At 43.7% G+C, this 21036-nt stretch overlaps 2 pseudogenes; one reads left to right on the forward strand and one right to left on the reverse strand.

The window, feature by feature from the left end:
• Positions 1–4932: 4932 nt before the first annotated feature.
• The window catches only part of LOC138673940 (E3 ubiquitin/ISG15 ligase TRIM25-like), a 30880-nt pseudogene continuing 14776 nt past the window's right edge, over positions 4933–21036 (reverse strand).
• Positions 13622–16021, forward strand: LOC138674449 (posterior protein-like; annotated as a pseudogene).

Here is a 21036-nt window from a genome sequence, read left to right on the forward strand (position 1 = left end):
TCTCTTTTTTGGGTTTTATTTTTTCTCCCTCGTCTATAGAAATGGATCCTGTTAAGGTCCAAGCTATTCATGACTGGATTCAACCCACATCTGTGAAGGGCCTTCAAAAATTTTTGGGCTTTGCTAATTTCTATCGCCGTTTCATTGCCAACTTTTCCAGTGTGGTTAAGCCCCTTACTGATTTGACGAAGAAAGGCGCGGATGTGACGAATTGGTCCTCTGCGGCTGTTGAGGCCTTTCAGGAGCTTAAACGCCGATTTACTTCTGCCCCTGTGTTGCGTCAGCTGGATGTTTCTCTTCCTTTTCAGGTTGACGTCGACGCTTCTGAGATTGGGGCAGGGGCCGTTTTGTCTCAGAGGGAGTCTGATGGTTCTTTGATGAAACCGTGTGCTTTTTTTTCCAGAAAGTTTTCGCCTGCGGAACGCAATTATGATGTCGGCAATCGGGAGTTGTTGGCTATGAAGTGGGCGTTTGAGTAGTGGCGACATTGGCTTGAGGGACCTAAGCACCGCGTTGTGGTCCTGACCGATCATAAGAATCTGATTTACCTCGAGTCGGCCAAGCGGCTTAATCCTAGACAGGCTCGATGGTCCCTGTTTTTCTCCCGTTTTGATTTTGTGGTCTCGTATCTTCCGGGATCTAAGAATGTTAAGGCTGATGCCCTCTCTAGGAGTTTTTCGCCTGATTCTCCTGGAGTCCTTGAGCCGGTTGGCATTCTTAAGGAAGGGGTGATTCTTTCTGCCATCTCTCCTGAGTTGCGGCGGGTGCTTCAGGAATTTCAGGCTGATAGGCCTGACCGCTGTCCTGTGGGGAAGCTGTTTGTTCCTGATAGATGGACAAGTAAGGTGTTTTCTGAGGTTCATTGTTCAGTGTTGGCTGGTCATCCTGGGATTTTTGGTACCAGAGATTTGGTTGCTAGGTCCTTTTGGTGGCCGTCCTTGTCGCGCGATGTCCGTGCTTTTGTGCAATCCTGTGGGACTTGCGCCTGAGCCAAGCCTTGCTGTTCCCGCGCTAGTGGGTTGCTTTTGCCTTTGCCGGTCCCTGAGAGGCCCTGGACGCATATTTCCATGGATTTTATTTCGGATCTTCCGGTTTCCCAGAAGATGTCTGTTATCTGGGTTGTTTGTGACCGGTTCTCTAAAATGGTCCATCTGGTACCTTTGCCTAAGTTGCCTTCCTCCTCAGATCTGGTTCCATTGTTTTTTCAGCATGTGGTTCGTTTGCATGGCATTCCGGAGAATATTGTGTCTGACAGAGGTTCTCAGTTTGTCTCTAGATTTTGGCGGGCCTTTTGTGCTAGGATGGGCATTGATTTGTCTTTTTCTTCGGCGTTTCATCCTCAGACTAATGGCCAAACTGAGCGAACTAATCAGACCTTGGAGACCTATTTGAGATGCTTTGTGTCTGCTGATCAGGATGATTGGGTGTCTTTCTTGCCGTTGGCCGAGTTTGCCCTTAATAATCGGGCTAGTTCGGCTACTTTGGTTTCTCCTTTCTTTTGTAATTTTGGTTTTCATCCTCGCTTTTCTTCTGGGCAAGTTGAGCCTTCTGATTGTCCTGGTGTTGATTCTGTGGTGGACAGGCTGCAGCAGATTTGGACTCATGTGGTGGACAATTTGACGTTGTCTCAGGAAAGGGCTCAGCGTTTTGCTAACCGCCGTCGGTGTGTTGGTCCCCGGCTTCGTGTGGGGGATTTGGTTTGGTTGTCTTCTCGTCATGTTCCTATGAAGGTTTCGTCCCCTAAGTTTAAGCCTCGGTTTATTGGTCCTTATAAAATTTCTGAAATGATTAATCCGGTGTCTTTTCGTTTGGCTCTTCCAGCCTCTTTTGCCATTCATAATGTTTTCCATAGATCTTTGTTGCGGAGATATGTGGTGTCCGTTGTTCCCTCGGTTGACCCTCCTGCCCCGGTGTTGGTTGAGGGAGAGTTGGAATATGAGGTTGAGAAGATTTTGGATTCTCGTTTTTCGAGGCGGAGGCTTCAGTATCTTGTCAAGTGGAAGGGTTATGGCCAGGAGGATAATTCTTGGGTTGTTGCCTCCAATGTCCATGCCACCGATTTGGTTCGTGCTTTTCATTTGGCTCGTCCTGATCGGCCTGGGGGCTCTGGTGAGGGTTCGGTGACCCCTCCTCAAGGGGGGGGTACTGTTGTGAATTCCGCTCTTGGGCTCCCTCCGGTGGTTGTAAGTGGCACTTTTGTGAGTTCTGCTCTTGGGCTCCCTCTTGTGGTTTCAAGTGGTATGGCTTCTCCTTGGAGTTAGCTGTCATCAGCTGCCTCCACTTATCATCTCTTCTGCTCGGCTATTTAGGCCTGGCTGTTCCTTCAGCCAGTGCCACTTGTAAATGTTTCTGGTTGGATTCACATCTTTTTGGATTTCCCTGTTTTCCTGACCAGTTCAGCAAAGCTAAGTTCTTGCATGCTCTGTTCTGTTCACAGATTGTGGACTTATCCGTTCAGTGCTTTCTATGTTTGTCCAGCTTATCAGTATGAATTAATTCTGTCTTGCTGGAAGCTCTGGGAAGCAGATTTACCCTCCACACCTTTAGTCAGGTGTGGAGATTTTTTGTAAACTCTGCGTGGATTTTTGTAGTGTTTTATACTGACCGCACAGTATTCCATCCTGTCTCATCTATCAAGCTAGACTGGCCTCCTGTGCTCATCCTGGTTTCATTCTGTGTATGTCTTTTCCCTCTCCACTCACAGTCATTATTTGTGGGGGGCTAATCTATCCTTTGGGGATTTTCTCTGAGGCAAGATAGTTTTCCTGCTTCTATCTTTAGGGGTAGTTAGCTCTTAGGCTGTGACGAGATGCCTAGGGAGAGTTAGGAGCATTCCACGGCAACTTCTAGTGTTGTGTTGAGCTTAGGGACTGCGGTCAGTACAGTTACCACTTCCTTCAGAGCTCGTTCCATGTTGCTCCTTAACCACCGCATCATAACAATACTCTGTGCTGCTGTCATCCTGCTCCCTCCACTACAGATGCGCCATTTCTGGGGCGGCTGGGGCTGGTATTTGTAGCGGGGGGCCAATATCCATGATCCTTCTCTAGGCTATGAATATCAGCCCCGCAGCTGTCTGCGTAGCCTTTCTAGCTATAAATTATAGGAGGACCCCACGTCATTTTTGGGGGGATCCCCCTATTTTTATAGCCAGTAAAGGCTAAATATACAGCTGCAGGCTGATATTTATAGCCTGGGAAGCTCCATGGGTATTAACCCCTTCCCAGGCTTCAAACATCGGTCCCGCAATCGCTGGCTTTCCCTCTCTGGCGCAGAAAATTGCGTGGGAGCCCACAGCATTTTTTTTTTTAAATTAAACATATTGCGTTTAAGGCCGGGGTCAATACCCGGCACTGCCGCCGGCACTCGCTACCGGAGCGTTCATCTGCATAGAAATACATGCAGCCGCACACTCTGGCCCAGAGTGTCGGAGGCAGTGCCGGGTATTGAAGCGAGAGACTCGTATGAGTTTCTCGTAAGTGTGACCCCGGACTAACGCAGATTTTGTGTGTGTGTCCTTATTTAAGGCCGGGATCACACATGCGAGAAACTCGGACGAGTCTCTTATCTTAATACACGGCTCTGCTGCCGTCACTCGGGAGCGGAGCGTGCGGCTGCATAGAAATACATGTACCTGCACTCTCTGCTCCCGAGTGCCGGGTATTAAAATAAGAGACTCGTCCGCGTTTCTCACATGTATGATCCATCTATCGTATCATCTATCTATCTATATGTATTATCTATCTATCCATCTATTGTATCTATTATCTATTTATCATCTATTGTCTATCTATCGATATATCTATCTAGCTATCTATAGATAGATATATTTATAGATAGATATATTTATATGAACAAAATAAGAAAAGCAGCACAAAAAAATAGAAAAAAGTGGACTTTATTGCCTGAACGGCGTGGCAACGTTATTGCCACGCCGTTCAGGCAATAAAGTCTGCTTTTTTCTATTTTTTTGTGCTGCTTTTCTTATTTTGTTGATATTGTTGGAAGTCATTGGACTACTGGCTGGGAGAGCTTTGCACTGCGTTAAGGCATTTTTTTAGATGCTGTTCCAATTTTGTCTATATTAGATATATTTATAGATAGATATATATATATATATATATCGGTATATAGTAGATAGATACAATAGATATCTATTGTATGTATCTATCGTATCTATCTATTATCTATCTATTATCTATCGTATTTATCCATTATCTATCTATCGTATCTATCATATCTATCTATCATATCTATCTATCTATCTATCTATCTATCTATCTTATGGATCTATCTATCTTTAATCACAAAGAAAACAGCTGACCGCACCACCAGAGCGCTTGCTTGTTGAACACTCCGGCTGTCTGCTGAAGCTGGCCCCATGATCTCGGGTGCTTTGCCAGGAAGACATACAAATGCGAATCGTAAGCAGGAAGAAAATGGCAGCACTTGCCAATCTTCAAGACAGGTAACTATTGCGATAAAATCTTCATGGCTCGGGGGTGTACATACAGCAGAGTGTACAGGTACAAACGACGGCCGTTTCACAACGTTTGTGACATCACAATTCTTTTTTTGTATATCTTTATTTAGCTTACAAAAACACACACAAATCCGCATGAAAAAAAAAACGCTTGAAAAACGCAGGTGACCTGCCAGTGACCTCAGGTCTAGATTTTACCTGCATCAAATCCTGAGCAAATCCTGACTGTGGAAACATATCGTAAAGCTGGCAAGTCTTACTATAGCTGCTAGAGGTCTAAAACGGAAAATGTTCCCCCTAGTGGTAAATATATATGTTTGTAAGGAAATATATAATATTTTTCATATAGAAATGTTTGCAAACAGTGCACACATTGCATTAATGCATTTTAATTACTATTTTAAGCTTAATTTCACACAAAAACAAACTACAAGAAAACTGGTGGGACCTTCCCTTTAAATTATGACGGTTTCTTCTAGTTTCTGCTTATCCCTAATATCTTTATAGAACCATCATATACACATAATGCAGCATGGAGGGGCTCGGAGAAGGTGGCAGTGAAGGTGTGTAAGTATCTGATGGGGTCACACAGCTCATAAAAGGACAACTGCCCGGCCTCATAATCCAGACATATCCTGACTCTATAACTGGAGATCTTGTGAGGTAATCTGATCACTTCACTGTCATGTCTCACTGAATACTGATCATCATCATCATCATCATCAAATCTCCACAAACACCAGGACTTGTTATTATATCCAATCACTGACTGACGTCCCCTCCTGTCTATACTGGGATAACACATCCCCACCCTCCACACTCCTGATCTCCTGGTCTCCACATCCCAGTAATGTCATCCTGAGGTAAATCCTCTCCTGCTCATCACCCGAGGTGAATCCTGGAATCTCCCTGCTCTTTCTGGACGTTTCTGCTTTTCTCCTGTCCAGGTTGCAGTTTTCAGGTCGTCTGATATAAGGACATTATTAACAGCCGTTTTTATATCCAGTAATATGTCTGCAGGATCTTCCACATAGATCCCCCTCCTTATACCTGATATTACCTCACATAATGTGTGTAATGTGTGTGAGATCACAGCCACATCCAGGTCATCTCCATCATGGGGCTGTTTATCATGTCCTCCTGTGTCCTCATCACCTCCCTCCTCATCAGGATCACACAAGTCACCGGTGTCTGGTTCCTGTAAGACAGTCAGTGGATCCGTCATGTTACACAGCTCCTCAATGTGTCTCATCTTCCTGGACAGCTCGTCCTTTATTTCCAGCTGATGGATCAGAGCAGACAGTGACAGTGACTCTTCCTTCTCCTGCCTGGAGATCTCAGTCAGAAGCTTCTTCTCCAGGTCGTCCATCCGTCTCCTGATGTCTGTACACAGGGCCGTGACTCTCTCGGCTTCTCCAGCTGCTTTTTCCTGAGCTTTTCTCCTGTGCTCCTCCAGACTCCGGAGTCTTTCCTCAGTCTCCTCTGCCTCTGTGATCAGTTTCTGGAGGACATTTTTCAGTTTCCTCTTCTTCTTCTCAGAGGCCTCTTCCAGCGTCTCCACCTGATGTCCTCGATGTTCTCCTGCTGAACTATAGACACAGATACAAGCCGCGTCCTCGGTGCAGTAATATTCCAGGATCTTCTTATGGACAGAACATTTTCTTTTCTCCAGAGAAGTGCTGGGATCAGAGAAGACGTGTTCTGGTGATTTGCTGTGGACCCTCAGGTGTTTATCACACAGAGAAGCCTCACAGTGTAGACAGGATCTAACAGCAGGTACCGGAGAGTCCACACAGTAAGTGCAGCAGATCCCGGTGATCTCCTCTTGTTCTTGCTGAGTAATCAGGAAACGTGCTGCAACATTATGGAGATTTATGTTCCTCATCAGTGCCGGCCGCTGCTGAAATCTTTTTCTGCAGTCAGGACAGGAATAAATTCCAGACTCGTCCTGTGTATCCAGCACACGACCAATACAGACCCGGCAGAAGTTGTGTCCACATCTCAGCATTACAGGGTCCTTAAACGTGGTTAAACAGATGGAGCAGAGCAGCTCATCTCTCAGATCAATAGACGCCATGGCTGATGGAAAAAGAGAGAAAATAAACTACAATTATTTAATACTCAGAGTAAAGTTTGGGTTCAGCTATGTAGACACAGGATACAGAAAAATTATAACAGGTATTCAGTCCTCTATATATGATGTATGAATATGTACAGGGCCGGTATCAGCACCCGGCGCACGCGGGCAAGTGCCGGGGCCCTGAGCAGGTGGAGGGGCTCACTCACCATCGGGGTCACTGGCGTGCTATGGGGGCCCGATCCCCCACTGCTTGCTCCAAACCCCGAGATTTGCGATACTCGCCTCTCCGTTTCTGGGCTGCGGTGTCTTCCATCCTTTGACTGTGACGTTTCAGGTGAGAGGGCGCGATGATGTGATTAGTGTGCGCCCTGTGCCTGAACAGTCACGGCGCAGAGAGCCGGAAGACGCCGATGAGTCGGACAGCGTCGAGAGATAATATTTAAAGCAGTATATGGGGGCCAATTACTTGTAGAGCAGTATATGGGGCCCATTCTGTACGGAGCAATATATAGGGCCCATTCTGTGGGGAGCATTATATGGGGCCCATTCTGTATGGAGAAATATATGGGGCCCATTCTGTAGGGATCATTATATGGGGCCTATTCTGTAGGGAGCAATATATGGGGCCCACTCTGTATAAAGCAATATACGTTCCCAATGCCATAATATAATGGGAAATCCGCAAAAAATCCGCAAAATTAATGAACATGCTGCATTTTTTTCGGCATGCGTTTTTTTCCCGCAAACGCAAACGGAAAAAAACGCCAACATGTGCACAAAAAATGTAGAATCCATTATAAATTATGGGATACTAATGTATGTGTTTTTAAGCATTTTTGAAGCGTTTTGCTTGAGAAAAAAAACGTGCAAAAATGCGAAAAATTGGGAACGTGTGCACATAGCCTTACACGGCCATATAGATGGAAATGAAAAAGAAAAAACACAAAAGGTGTGCGTGCTTTTCTGTCTTAGCTCCCTTCTTCCCAGAGACATGACTTTTTCTATATACTGTGGATGCTCCATCCAGATTTCTTTTATGTTCATTACAATTAGAAGTTTGAAATGTTCATATAAAAAGTTATAAAAGAAACTCAGAAAACACAAATAAAAACGAATAAAAGTTGAAGAATCTGAATGTATCAACAGAAGAACTTCCATAAATAAGATTCTGGACTCGCACACGGCTCCTTAATGCTCGTCCTACGGACGTTTCCCACTCATCTAGCTGATTTTTTTTGCCCTTATTTGAGCAGCTCTTACCTTGGTTCCTGCTTTTCCTCTGCCGGCTGCTAGTGATGTGGAGGAGACTTGGAGCAGTGTGAGCAAGTGGGGAATGGTTGGCAATGCTTTGTTGTGACCGGGCTCCTCCCACATGAACACATTCATTACTGTGATTGGCTGCTCAGTGTAGTGAGTGCACTGCACACGTGATCTGTGATTGGCTGCTCAGTGTAGTGAGTGCACTAGTGAGGGGCGATCTAATAACCATGTATAAGTATATAAGGGGACAATACAAATATCTCGCTGAGGATCTGTTTATACCAAGGAAGGTGACGGGCACAAGGGGGCATTCTTTGCGTCTGGAGGAGAGAAGGTTTTTCCACCAACATAGAAGAGGATTCTTTACTGTTAGGGCAGTGAGAATCTGGAATTGCTTGCCTGAGGAGGTGGTGATGGCGAACTCAGTCGAGGGGTTCAAGAGAGGCCTGGATGTCTTCCTGGAGCAGAACAATATTGTATCATACAATTATTAGGTTCTGTAGAAGGACGTAGATCTGGGGATTTACTATGATGGAATATAGGCTGAACTGGATGGACAAATGTCTTTTTTCGGCCTTACTAACTATGTTACTATGTTACATGATCTGTGATTGGCTGCTCAGTGTAGTGAGTGCACTGCACATATGATCTGTGATTGGCTGCTCGGTGTAGTGAGTGCACTGCATAAATGATCTGTGATTGGCTGCTCGGTGTAGTGAGTGCACTGCACACATGATCTGTGATTGGCTGCTCAGTGTAGTGAGTGCACTGCACACATGATCTGTGATTGGCTGCTCAGTGTAGCGAGCGCACTGCACACGTGATCTGTGATGGATGACTGCATAGATCACAAGTCAATGAGTCCATGTGACACGTACCCCACACGGATGCCATCCGGAGCCTGGGAATCAGTGTATAGTTTTTCAGCGATGGGGTCAGCGATGTGTCGGCATGACAACCAGATATCTCTTTAAGACCTCTATGGTTGTTGATGCCGGATTGCTGTGAGTGTCACCCTGTGGTCGGCGCTCATAGCAATGCTGTAATTCAGCTACATAGGGGCGATCTGAGCATCGTTTCTATGTAGCAGAGCCGATCAGCTGTTCCAGCTTCTAGTCTCACATGGAGGCTAATGAAGCATGGCAAAAGTAAATAAGAAATGTTTTAAAAAATATGAAAAAAATAAAAAAAAATATAAAAGTTTAAATCACCCCCCTTTTGCCCCATTCAAAATAAAACAGTAAAAAAAAATCAAACATACACATATTTGGTATTGCCTTGTTCAGAATCGCCCGATCTATAAAAAAAAAAAGGGATCAACCTGATCGCTAAACGGTGTAGCGATAAAAAAATTCTAAACGCCAGAATTTTGTTTTTTGGGTCACTGCGACATTGCATTAAATAGCAATAACGTGCGATCAAAAGATTGTATCGGCACAAAAGTGGTATCATTAAAAACGTCAGCTCAGCGCGCAAGAAATAAGCCCACACCCGACCCAAGATCCCGAAAAATGGAAACGCTACAGGTATCGGAAATTTGCGCTATTTTTTTTTATTTGTTTTTTTTAGCAAAGTTTGGAATTTTTTTCACCACTTAGATAAAAAATAACCTAGACATGTTTGGTGTCTATGAACTCGTAATGACCTGAAGAATCATAGTGGCAGGTCAGTTTTAGCATTTAGTGAACAAAAAACAAGTGTGGGATTGCACTTTTTTGCAATTACACCACACTTGGTATTTTGTTCCCGCTTTCGAGTACAAGACATGGTAAAACCAATTGTGTCGTTCAAAAGTGCAACTCAACAAATATGAACCCCACTTGCTACTGCTTACCGCTACAGGGCAAGTAGGATGAGCAAGGCTAAGTGCCAGAATTTGCGCATCTTGGAATTGTGCCTTTTCTGGGGCGGCTGAGAGCTGATGTGTTTAGCCGGGGGGGGGGGGAGGGGGCAATATCCATGGCCTCTTTCTAGGCTATTAATTTCTTCCCGCAGCTGTCTGCATAGCCTTTGCTGGTTATTAATTATAGGGTGTTGGAAGACAACATGGACAATGTGCGTACCATAGAAATATATAGAATTTATGAGTGCTGAATATGATCAGGACTCTGTTGATGAGATAAACCAGATACAAGACTGTAAACCTATCAGGCGGTCAGGCCTGTGTTCTTTTTCTTTTGTGTGATGTCCTTTGTTTTAGTGAGAAGGCAGAGGTGCATCTACATACTAAGTGAATATTGGCCCTCCACCCTAATGGAGGACACAGGTATACACTGTGGAAATCTTGAATCAATAGCCTCTATCCTGTTTGTGACCTATCATTATCTACACATGTACACAACTCCTGTGGGTTTCCATTCTAAACCACTGCTCATGAGATAGACATCCTCTCTTCGGCCTATGGATATGTATATGGATACACAATGCCTGTGGTGTTCGGATGATGAACCATTGTTCTTTGAATGGACATGTTGGAGCCAGCCCAAATGGAGTTGAACCTGTCCTACACAAGAACTTTCTTCCCAAGTAGGAGGACGCCATCTGCAGGAAGGTGATGATTACTGCAGTCAATGACAGTGTTCACATTGCCGGAAGATGATTGGACTTTTGCCACAGAAGATACCGGAAGCAATGGTGGAGTCATGGCTTGTATGTGGGTGTGGATGTGAAATGTTGGTATAAATGGAGGAAGAATCAAGGCCAACTCTCTCATTATTGCCATGAAGAATCATTGCTAAGTATACTTGTAGATATTTATTTTGGTATTTTCTCTAATTATAGGACATTGAAGATGAGGTTTTATTGTTATTTTATTATTTGAATTGTCTTACTACTATCTTATTTTACTTGTCATTAAATATCTTTGTCATTTTCCCAAACTTGAGTTATTGATTGTATAGGAAATATTCAGGACAGGATACAGGATGAGAAATCACCACCGACATTTGTCACCCCAGCGGATCGTGGAAAAACAGCATTCTACCCAGAACCGAGAAGTTCCCAACTGCTTCATCCAAGCGCCTGAAAATATCCAATTTTAAGACCAGACAAGAAAGCCCTTCTTCAAGGAAACAGACCCAAGGAGAACATCTTATCGGTGAACAAGTGACACGCTGGTTCGTGGAAAAACTGGAACGCCTGAGATATTGACCAGAAGTTCTGTGATATTCTTCATCAGTGAGCGGACGCGCTTAATTGGTAAGCATACATTCCTTTAATTAGATTTAATACATGCATTATATTTTATGTTTATTAATGTTTTTCTGTTAAGTTTAGGCCTATTGGTATGTCTTTATTTGTTTAAATGTTGTTGAATTGTTGCCGGTAAAGTTAGGGTAGCGCCCTGTTGATTGAGTTTCTCAAAAGATCTAAAGGATAAAACCAGACTTCTCTGAGAAGAAAGTGAGTTAAGGCCCCTTCACATTTAGCGACGCTGCAGCGATACCGACAACGATCCGAATCGCTGCAGCGTCGCTGTTTGGTCGCTGGAGAGCTGTCACACAGACCGCTCTCCAGCGACCAACGATGCCGGTAACCAGGGTAAACATCGGGTAACTAAGCGCAGGGCCGCGCTTAGTAACCCGATGTTTACCCTGGTTACCATGCTAAAAGTAAAAAAAAACAAACACTACATACTTACCTAACGCTGTCTGTCCTCCAGCGCTGTGCTCTGCTTCTCTGCTCTCCTCCTGTACTGTCTGGGAGCCGGAAAGCAGAGCGGTGACGTCACCGCTCTGCTTTCCGGCTCACAGACAGTACAGGAGGAGTGCAGAGCACAGCGCTGGAGGACAGACAGCTGTAGGTAAGTATGTACTGTTTGTTTTTTTTTACTTTTAGCATGGTAACCAGGGTAAACATCGGGTTACTAAGCGCGGCCCTGCGCTTAGTTACCCGATGTTTACCCTGGTTACCAGTGAAGACATCGCTGGATCGGTGTCACACACGCCGATCCAGCGATGTCTCCAGGGAGTCCAGCGACGAAATAAAGTTCTGGACTTTATTCAGCGACCAACGATCTCCCAGCAGGGGCCTGATCGTTGGTCGCTGTCACACATAACGATTTCATTAACGATATCGTTGCTACGTCACAAATAGCAACGATATCGTTAACAATATCGTTATGTGTGAAGGTACCTTTAGAGGTTAAAATCTAAATCTAATGATAAGGGGAAGTAGCCTTATGCTTCAATAGGAGATCACTCTGGATCTTGGATCTGTATTTGATCAAGTGCATGAGATACTGTCAATCAGATATTGGTAAAGTCACAAGACTCTAGTATTGGAGTGTGATTGCCTGAGGGAAGATTGGATTCAGTCTGATTCCCTGTTTAGTGAAGTAATATTCACTGGTTTCTGTGTCGTGTTTAGTTCATTTGTAATTTCTGTTTGGAAAGTTGATTTGTTTATTTTTATTTGTCCTCTGTGAAAATAGTTGGAAATAATTAACATGGAAATAGTCAGTAAGTTTATTGAAAAGTATCAAGACTAGGAAGTGGACCCTCTGGGTCACGACTTCAGAGCCCCCGAGGGCGAGTGAACCAGATGGTACCACCCCCGGTACAGGGAGTGTTTGGGACAGGCCCAAGGAGCGTGAAGCCGCAACAGCCGGAGCCAAAGGGATGACTGAGGATAGCGCAGAGAGAGAACTGAGGACAGAGGAAAGATAGAGCTACTGAAGAGGCTAGAATGGCGGAGGCACTGGACAGATGGAGGCAGCAAAGACAGGGTACTAACTGATAAGATGATAGCACTCGACGGATGGAGACAACGGAGACTCTGGACTGGCAGGGTACGGCAGGTACACAGGACTGGCAAGGTATGACAGGAATGCAGAGCTGGCTGGACACGGCAGGAATGAAGGGCTGGCAGGACAAGGCAGCAGCACGGGACTGGCAGGATACGGCAGGAACACAGGACTGGCAGGACACGGTAAACAGAGAAAGTAAGAGACACTGCGGAGATAACAGAGATCATAGCCAAGGAACCTAAGGGAATGCTGGCGGTAAACCAGCGAACGCAATAGACTCAAAGGCGTCTTACCCAGTCAGAAGCAGGGGAGAAATACCCGATGGGCGCCGCCATATTGGGGGCGGAGCCAGCGCGTCACGACTTCCCAGAAGTCCTGGCGGTGAGAGGAGCACGTCTGCGCATGCACGGACCGCCGAAGGGATGAATGCCAGGGAATCCAGACAGAGAGGAGCGAGGAGGAGCGTCGAGAGTGCGCCGGCTGGACAGGTAAGTATAGCGTGGAGTAACAAAAAGTATGCCTCTGCTCGGTTAATGCTTGTGCAGATGATGCATTGACACGTCAGTTTAATGACCTAATGAAACAATGTGAAGGGCAGAGTGAGAGTAAATTGTCGAAAAAGAAAGAGAAGTTAGCAAATGTTTTGTGTATGTTGTTGAAAATGAAAGGAATTGCATTGGTATTCAGAGAAAGCTCAATTAAGTGGTGAGGTGGACAAAATTGAACAGGAAGTCAGTATGGCTATTGCTAGTGCTGAAGATCAAAGTTGTGAATGTGAAAAATCTAAGGGATGAGGTAGACAATATGAATGACCAAAATTGTGAGTTAGAAGATAAGCTCGAAGAGTATGAGGAAAGATGTCAACTTAGGGAGCAGCGAATTGCTTTGCTATAAGAAAAGGAAGCAAAGTATAATGATGTTATGACAATACTTAGAAATCAGTTGCATGATGCTAATGTACTGGAACTAAAAAAACATGATAATATGTCTTTGAAATCACAGAAAGGTACTAAAGTGAATAATCATTGCTGTAATCAAATGTGCAAATCTAATGACCAGGAAGAAAGACTGGAAAAGGCGGGAGGAGCAGCCTGTACGCACCGCGGATAGCCCTAAAGGTAACCCAAATCAGAGGTTCTCTCTCTTTACTCCTGAACGCCCTCCCCTTATTTTTCCCCACTGTTCTTCCCGGGTTTTTTTCCAGTGTTTTGATTGGCTTACAGATACCGAACAGAGGGAATTCCTGGCTACAAAAACAGCTGTTCAGAGCCGCTGTCACTAGTTTACCTCAGAAGATTTAAGATCCCGGCCTCCCACCCCCTTTTTTGGTTCTGTTGTAACCTTGTCGTGTCGTTTATTTTGTGGGAAAATCGCCCGGTGTCGGGTGGATTGGATTTTTAATGGTGAAATTTAATTCAGTTGATGAATGATTATTTAATTCTGGTTGGTATTTTATTAATAACTAGATGGCAGCCCGATTCTAAAGAATCGGGAGTCTAGAATCCACATATACTTTATTTATTCAAATGTAAGAATAATACAATTAATAAATAATAGTAAGAAAGAACAAAAAATGGCTGCACTCACCAGCTCTTGACAATTCTTGTTATTTAAGGTACAGTTACACAGGATCCATGAACATGCTTATGAGGGGAGGGATGAAAGACATCAGACGACAACTTGTGTTTTTGCTCTGCATTATTAGTATACTTTATATCAGACCTAATCTTACGTGCGCCATCAGCAGCTTTGGGCTCTGTGTCATTAGTATCCTTACTATTAGAGCTCATGTTGGCTAAGCTAAACAGCTTTAAGCGTGGTGGTGGCAAACAACAGGTTAATAAGAGGCAGTGTCAGGTAGTAGGAAAATACTCAGTTAATAATAGGCAATAGTTCTTTGCAGGAATGCAGATAGTAATAAATAGGCAGTTTATATTGCAGAGAAATTGCTGGGCAATAATAGACAATGTCCTTATGTGGCAAATAATAGAGCAATATACCCAATGTGGCAAAGAAGAGGTTAATAAACGGCAGTCTCTCAGTATAACAGTCAGTGAATAATAGGCAGTATATGGAGAAAACACCAAACAAAAGTTCAAAATTGGTGTGAAAATGTCACTGAACCACTTCCCAACTAAATATATATAGTTTTGGTAAATGGTATTATAATTTTTTTGACGAAATTCGGCAGGAGCTTGAAGAACAACGTCACTGGGCCCGCCTCCACGCAGTAGAAACTTGCTGTGAGGTAAAAATTCAAAAATCACACCAAAATGGCGGGCGGAGTGTGTCACAGTACGGCACGTTTCTGATTGGTCGCTCGCAGCAGGCGGCAACCAATCAGACACTGGACACTGTTGACGTCACTTATCTCCGGACATTAGCTCCGGACATTAGCTCCGGACATTAGCTCCGGACATTAGCTCTGGACATTAGCTCCGGACAAAGCCACGGAAGTTGGCACAAATTGCAGGAAGTAGTATTCTAGGCAATTATATATTAGATTTATTCTTCATTTTACCTAAAAAATAAACACCACGGCCAATTTTTATTCCAAACTAAATCTGGTGTGCTTGTCTTATTTATTTTGAATGGTGGGGCTTGTGTTACCATGAGTCAGGTAGATTGAGACAAACGAGGGAGAATTCACTTATAAAGAGCAGCAATCAAGTACATTGCACAACACTCACCATACAAGAAAAGACAAACCTATGCCAGATATTAGGGACATTTGACCCAAGCGCATCAGCCATTACTCTCTCCAATAGGCTAGAGGCTGTAGTGACACAATACAAACTAGGTAATAGGGCTTCGGGTATGGCTCCCATCCCAACTCTGTGAAAAGTTGCAGCCTCCTGTAGGATATCACAAAGGATTGTCTGCAGATCTTGAATGCAATTGGGGAAATGCTAGTGACAGAATGGAGGAATTAAAGAGAGACATGGGAGGACGAGATACAAGAGGTACTATTGCCTTAGAAAATGCAAAACTAAACAGAGGAGATGATCCAATTATTTTCTGAAGTGAATATTTGACATTATATCGTTCTACCTATAACTGCCCTGACATGTCTCCTGATGATAACAGTTTTCTATATTCAGTGGCTAACAAATGCACCTTTGTTGACTATCCATCAAAAGTTGCCTTGAGAAACGCAAATTCCTATCAAGCCTTTGTAAATATATTGAAGGATTGGATTCAGGACACAAGTCATGACAACAAGCCCCAAAGGCGAATCTCAGAGATAGTCAAAAATGAAGGCAAAGTAAGGTTCGTTGGGAAATGTTATAGATGTGGATACACAGGTCACACTATGAAAGAATGCAGAAGTAGTAAAATAATTATCAATAATAGACCTTTTATTGATAGGAAGCAAACTCAAAAACAAGAACCAAATGCAAGTAATGGAGAGCATAGTCTTCCTGAAGTTACATGGCATCACAAGATCTAATCCTTACCATTAAACAAAAAGGACGCAACACAAGTTTATTTATTGGAAGAAAAATGGCCGTGATGTTTATTAAGGGTTAAACCAATTAATACACAGCTTAAATAATGCAATCATATCAATTTCCATAAATCCAATAACACCAATATCAATCCGCCCATAACAATGGGCGATTTTCCCAAGAGCCAAGCCTCAAAGAGGCGAGGCCCCCCCAAAACCACACAGCCACTTTTCAACCATCGTTTGTAAATTTAGATTAAAAATGTCTAACCCGATATCAGATAGGTGGACTAAATCCTTCCGAAAAAGCCCTGGCAAAAACCCTTCTAATTCTACATGCCGAAAAGAAAAACCGCCAATTAAAGGCAAAAATTTGTTCATACTCCTATTAACTCTCTTACGGATCTTACCCATAAATAAAAATTTAGAATCTGATCATAAAAGTCTAGGGACTATTTCCAAAAAAACAAAACCTACGGACGGAAATGACTGTCTAAGGCTACAAATGTCTGATCTCATAAAAGCTAAAAGATCTAAAGTTCTCATTTTGCCCAAATCATTACCGGATAAATGAAAAATCACTAAATCTGGAAAAGGAAAATTTTTAACACATTTTCTAAACTCAAAACAAAAATTGGACAATTTCATGCCCTGAATACTGTGCCAGAAGATCTGAACTTCGGTTGAATTAAATGATAAATTCTCAGAAAAAAATCTCTGTCTGGCCCTCTTCTCTGCCCAAAATATAAACGAATGTCCAATGATCCAGACTATGGATGGACCTGAAAAAGTAAATTAACAATTAATAATCACAAAGCTCATGCCGAACATACAGTTTGAATCTGCCAGACTCCCATCTACCCAATTTCTGAATTAAAGCGTCATCTAGGCCTGCTCTGGATGCTTCAGTCGCAGCGCCTTTTCTAAAAGAATGTGAAGTAATCCTCAGGTGGTCATACTTCAAAAAACCCAAACATTTTCTCAAAACCGCATTAAATTGAAAAATAGTAACAGGTGAACCGTCCATATGAATAAACAAAGGGCCTTTGATGTCGGGCCTTATTGATAGCCAACGCTTTAAAATAACTACCGGGCAGATTAAAGGTTCAGGAAAGGCATTAATATTTAACCTAGACTCCCTACCCAACTGGTACGTTTTTGATTTTCTAATATACATTACTACATTAGAATCATAAATGCTTACATCAGAAATTAAAAGACCAGAAGGCTCGGATTTTTTAGCAGAGACTACTTCGCTAACTCGCAAAGCTCCAAAAAATGTAAGTGTAAATATCGCATAAAATAAAATACTCTCTTCTCTAGAAGTACAGACATCTGAAAGCGCTAAGCACAAATCTTTCAAAATCTGAAAGGAAATTGGGCGTCTAGAGTCTGATTTAAAATTAAATCTTTTTAAACCTTTTAAAAATTGTTTTAAAGGGAAAAAACTAGATAATGGGGGGCTACCTCTTAATTTGAGAAAAAACGATACCCCAGCAATTGATTTGGCTATAGCTGAATGAGAAAGGCCCGATACAGCCAGAGATTCCGCAAATCTCAGGCCCGCAAAAGCATTAGAAGTGTTAAAACTTAAATTATTAAGAACACAAAAATTCACCCATCTATGCCATGCAGCCGAATAGTCGGCCCATGATCTAGCGGAGAGAGAGTTCCTAATACACTGAGGAATCAGATCGAAATGAGATCCCAGATCGACTGCGGGCAAGCAGTTGGTTCCAAATCCGCGTTCGGTACCTGGAAGCAAAAAATTGACCGCTCATGTTCACACAGAGAACCAGCCGCCGCAGCCCAACTGCTAACACCATGCTTAGCTTTAACCCAAATATTAAATTTAAGACATGTTAAGACCAATTGCCTCACAATCAAAGAAGCATATTTGTTCTTTGAGGACAAGGTATTTATGGAGAAAATTACTCCTTGATTCAAAGAAAAAATAATAACTCTGGAGTTCTGAATCAGAGAGCCCCATAAATAGAGCCCCCCAAAAATTGCAAAAAGTTCCAAAACCATCTCATTTTTTGTGATGCGACACTCAAACCAACGAGATGGCCATTGAATAGCGCACCAATGAGATAACAAGAAAACACCACAGCCAAAAGCGGGATTAACTGAAAAAGAAAATGGGATCGAGTCGGCAGAAATAAAAGCAGATTGCCAGCATGACTTTCCGTTAAATTCAGAAACAAATTCAAGCCAAATTTTAACATCCTCCCTCAACTCAGCAGAAATTCTGATATGAGAAGAAGGGGATGACAAACCTTTAGTTGCATCATATAACCGTCTAGAAAAAACGCGACCAATTGGAATGATGCGCAGAGCAAAATTAAGTAAACCTAAAAGAGACTGAAGCTCTTTTAGCGTAATTTTCCTTTTGCACAAAAAGTTAGATAGTGCACTGGATAACTTTAAAATTTTGTCCATCGGGAGTCTAGATTCCATTTTAACAGAATCTAACGTGACGCCTAAAAACTCGATAGAATTACAAGGAAAAACTGTCTTCTCATGAGCAATAGGGACCCCGAAATACTTGCACATTCTGAGAAAATTATTGAGTGTATCCAGGCAAATTGTGGAGCCCAGGGGGCCCACAAAAAGAAAATCATCCAGATAGTGTAAAATATAGACGTTAGGGGAATTGGATTCTAGTTCCCAGTGCAAAAATGACGAAAAACTCTCAAAATAAAAACAAGAAAGGGAAAAACCCATGGGAAGGCATTTGTCAAAAAAGAATTGGTTATCAAAATAAAAACCCAAGGAATTGAAACCTTCCGGGTTTATAGGTAATAGCCGAAACGCCGACTTAATGTCCGATTTGGACATTAGCGCGTTCTTACCCATAGACCTGAGCATAGCAATGGCTGAATCAAATGATGCGTAGGTAACGGAACAAACATCCTTATCTACCTCATCATTTAATGATGAGCCGGCGGGGTACGATAAATGGTGAATCAGGCGAAAAGACCCTGAATCTTTTTTGGGAACTAAACCTAAGGGGGAAATACGAAAATTCTGAAAAGGTGATGTAAACGGACCCGCAACCCTTCCTAGCTCTAACTCACTGAAAAATTTTTCTCTGGCTATGTCAGGGTTCTCTGCCAAAGAGGAGAGATTTTTCACCATCTTACAACCAACCCCTTTATATGACGGGACAAAAAAACCTTTAACAAACCCGTCAAAAATAAGTTTACTGCTCGGAATATCTGGGTACCTGTTTAGCCAGTACACCAATCTTTCCAGGATCACTGGCGTCTGAGCCTTTTGAATTAGTGTCCCTGGAAAGCGCTTGCTGAGCTGACTGTTTTTTGAAGCCTCTCGACATAGAGTGTGCATTTCCACAAAATGAACACTCGTGCCGAAATCTACAATTGTTGCTCCATTTACAGACCGAATCATTAAAGGCAAAACAGACGCCCCTCTTAGGGAGGACCGAAGACGCCTGTTTAGATGCAGATTGTCTCTGAGGCAACATAAGATTAATCCATAGGCCTACTTCATTCGTACCCCAGGAGAGATCTGGATGAACAGCTAATTTTTGCCTGAATGATTCGTCGTAATTCAACCAGGCAAAATCGCCAAAATTGCGGTATGCCTCTAAAATTATATCAATGTGTTGAAATAATTTACTACATAAGTTAGGTGATTTCTCGCCTAGGACAGCCAAGTAAATGGAAAAGGCCTGAATCCAATTGTTGAAAGATTTGGAGTGACCACGTTTCAGGTCATCAGAGTCAGATTTGCAATCACGCCTTTCAAATTTACTAGGCTGATCCCTGCGAGGAAGCAACGAAAATAAATCAATGTATTGATTGCTCCAGATCATCTCCTTAGTTGCGGGGCTTAAATGAAAGCCCAGAGGAGAAAGCTCACATGTAAGAGCTTCTTTGAAATGATTCTGGGGAATCGTTGTGGAGGATGTGGTAGATAAAGTGTTAATCTCAGAACTGACAACTGAGGGAGAAGCAGATTTCAAAACTTCTCCCAGAGTCTCAGAGACCACATCCCTAATCATAGTTTTAATGTCAGAGTGTGATACAGACAGGGGCCCCTTCTGCGGCCGTCGCTGCCGTGTCCAGACGATCCTCCAGCACTCGAGCCCTCCGTGTTGGGCGAGCGCCAGGGTACGCCAGCCGATGCTGGCCTGATGGAGTCTTCGGGCTGCAGGGACACACGATCCGGAGGGGGAGCCTGGATGCCGCTGCAAGCGGCTGACACCGCCGACAGAGCGCCTGACAGAGGGGTTCCTACAGCGCTTTTACGACTGCTTCTTTCCCCTGCACTGTCGGCGCTCCTGGATGACGTTGCCGGCGGACAGTGATGACGCGGCCGGAGATCTCGCGCTGGGTTGCGTGATCTTCTAGAGGTCGAGCTGGGCGGCTTCCTGGCAGGTGCTTGAGAGCGACGTCCGGACCTCCTCACAGGAAGCGCTGCTCGAGGAAGGGGCGGCGGCACAGACGAGCCGGAAGCTCCGCAGACCGGCGGTGGAACAGGCAACCTCTTGACCCGGAGACTCTGCCTGAGGTGCTGGTAAGATAGGGGGGAGACGGCTTCAGCAGCTACCGCATTAGGTTCTATAGCAAGGCAGCTCTTTAGCCAATCAACCCCGCCCTCCGCGCCGGCCTGGAAAGAATCTGCTGCAGAAGTGCTTCCATCAGAGAGGGATCTTCGTTTCTTCACAGCTCCAATAGAATGACAGTTCTCAGGTGACAGCTGGGCCTTATATAATAAGAGAAATCTGCCCAACAACCATTTTAAACCAATGAAAACTGTTAGAAAAGGCGCAAAAAGGCACCAGATAAAACCAGTCTTTCTAAAAATAGCACAGTGCAGACATTTAAATTGACCTTTGTTTGAACCCCATTTAAAACCAAACCTGCTTCTCCCAGCTAAAATTGAGGGGCAAAAAACCGTCCAGATCTGTGATGCCATGGGACCCCCCCTTTATTTCAGTCTCTTGGCGGGGGGGGGGGAGGGGCTAACATTATATGGCCTTCTTCTTT

This window comes from Ranitomeya imitator, chromosome 4 (assembly GCF_032444005.1).
Source record: "Ranitomeya imitator isolate aRanImi1 chromosome 4, aRanImi1.pri, whole genome shotgun sequence".
Lineage (NCBI taxonomy): Eukaryota > Metazoa > Chordata > Amphibia > Anura > Dendrobatidae > Ranitomeya > Ranitomeya imitator.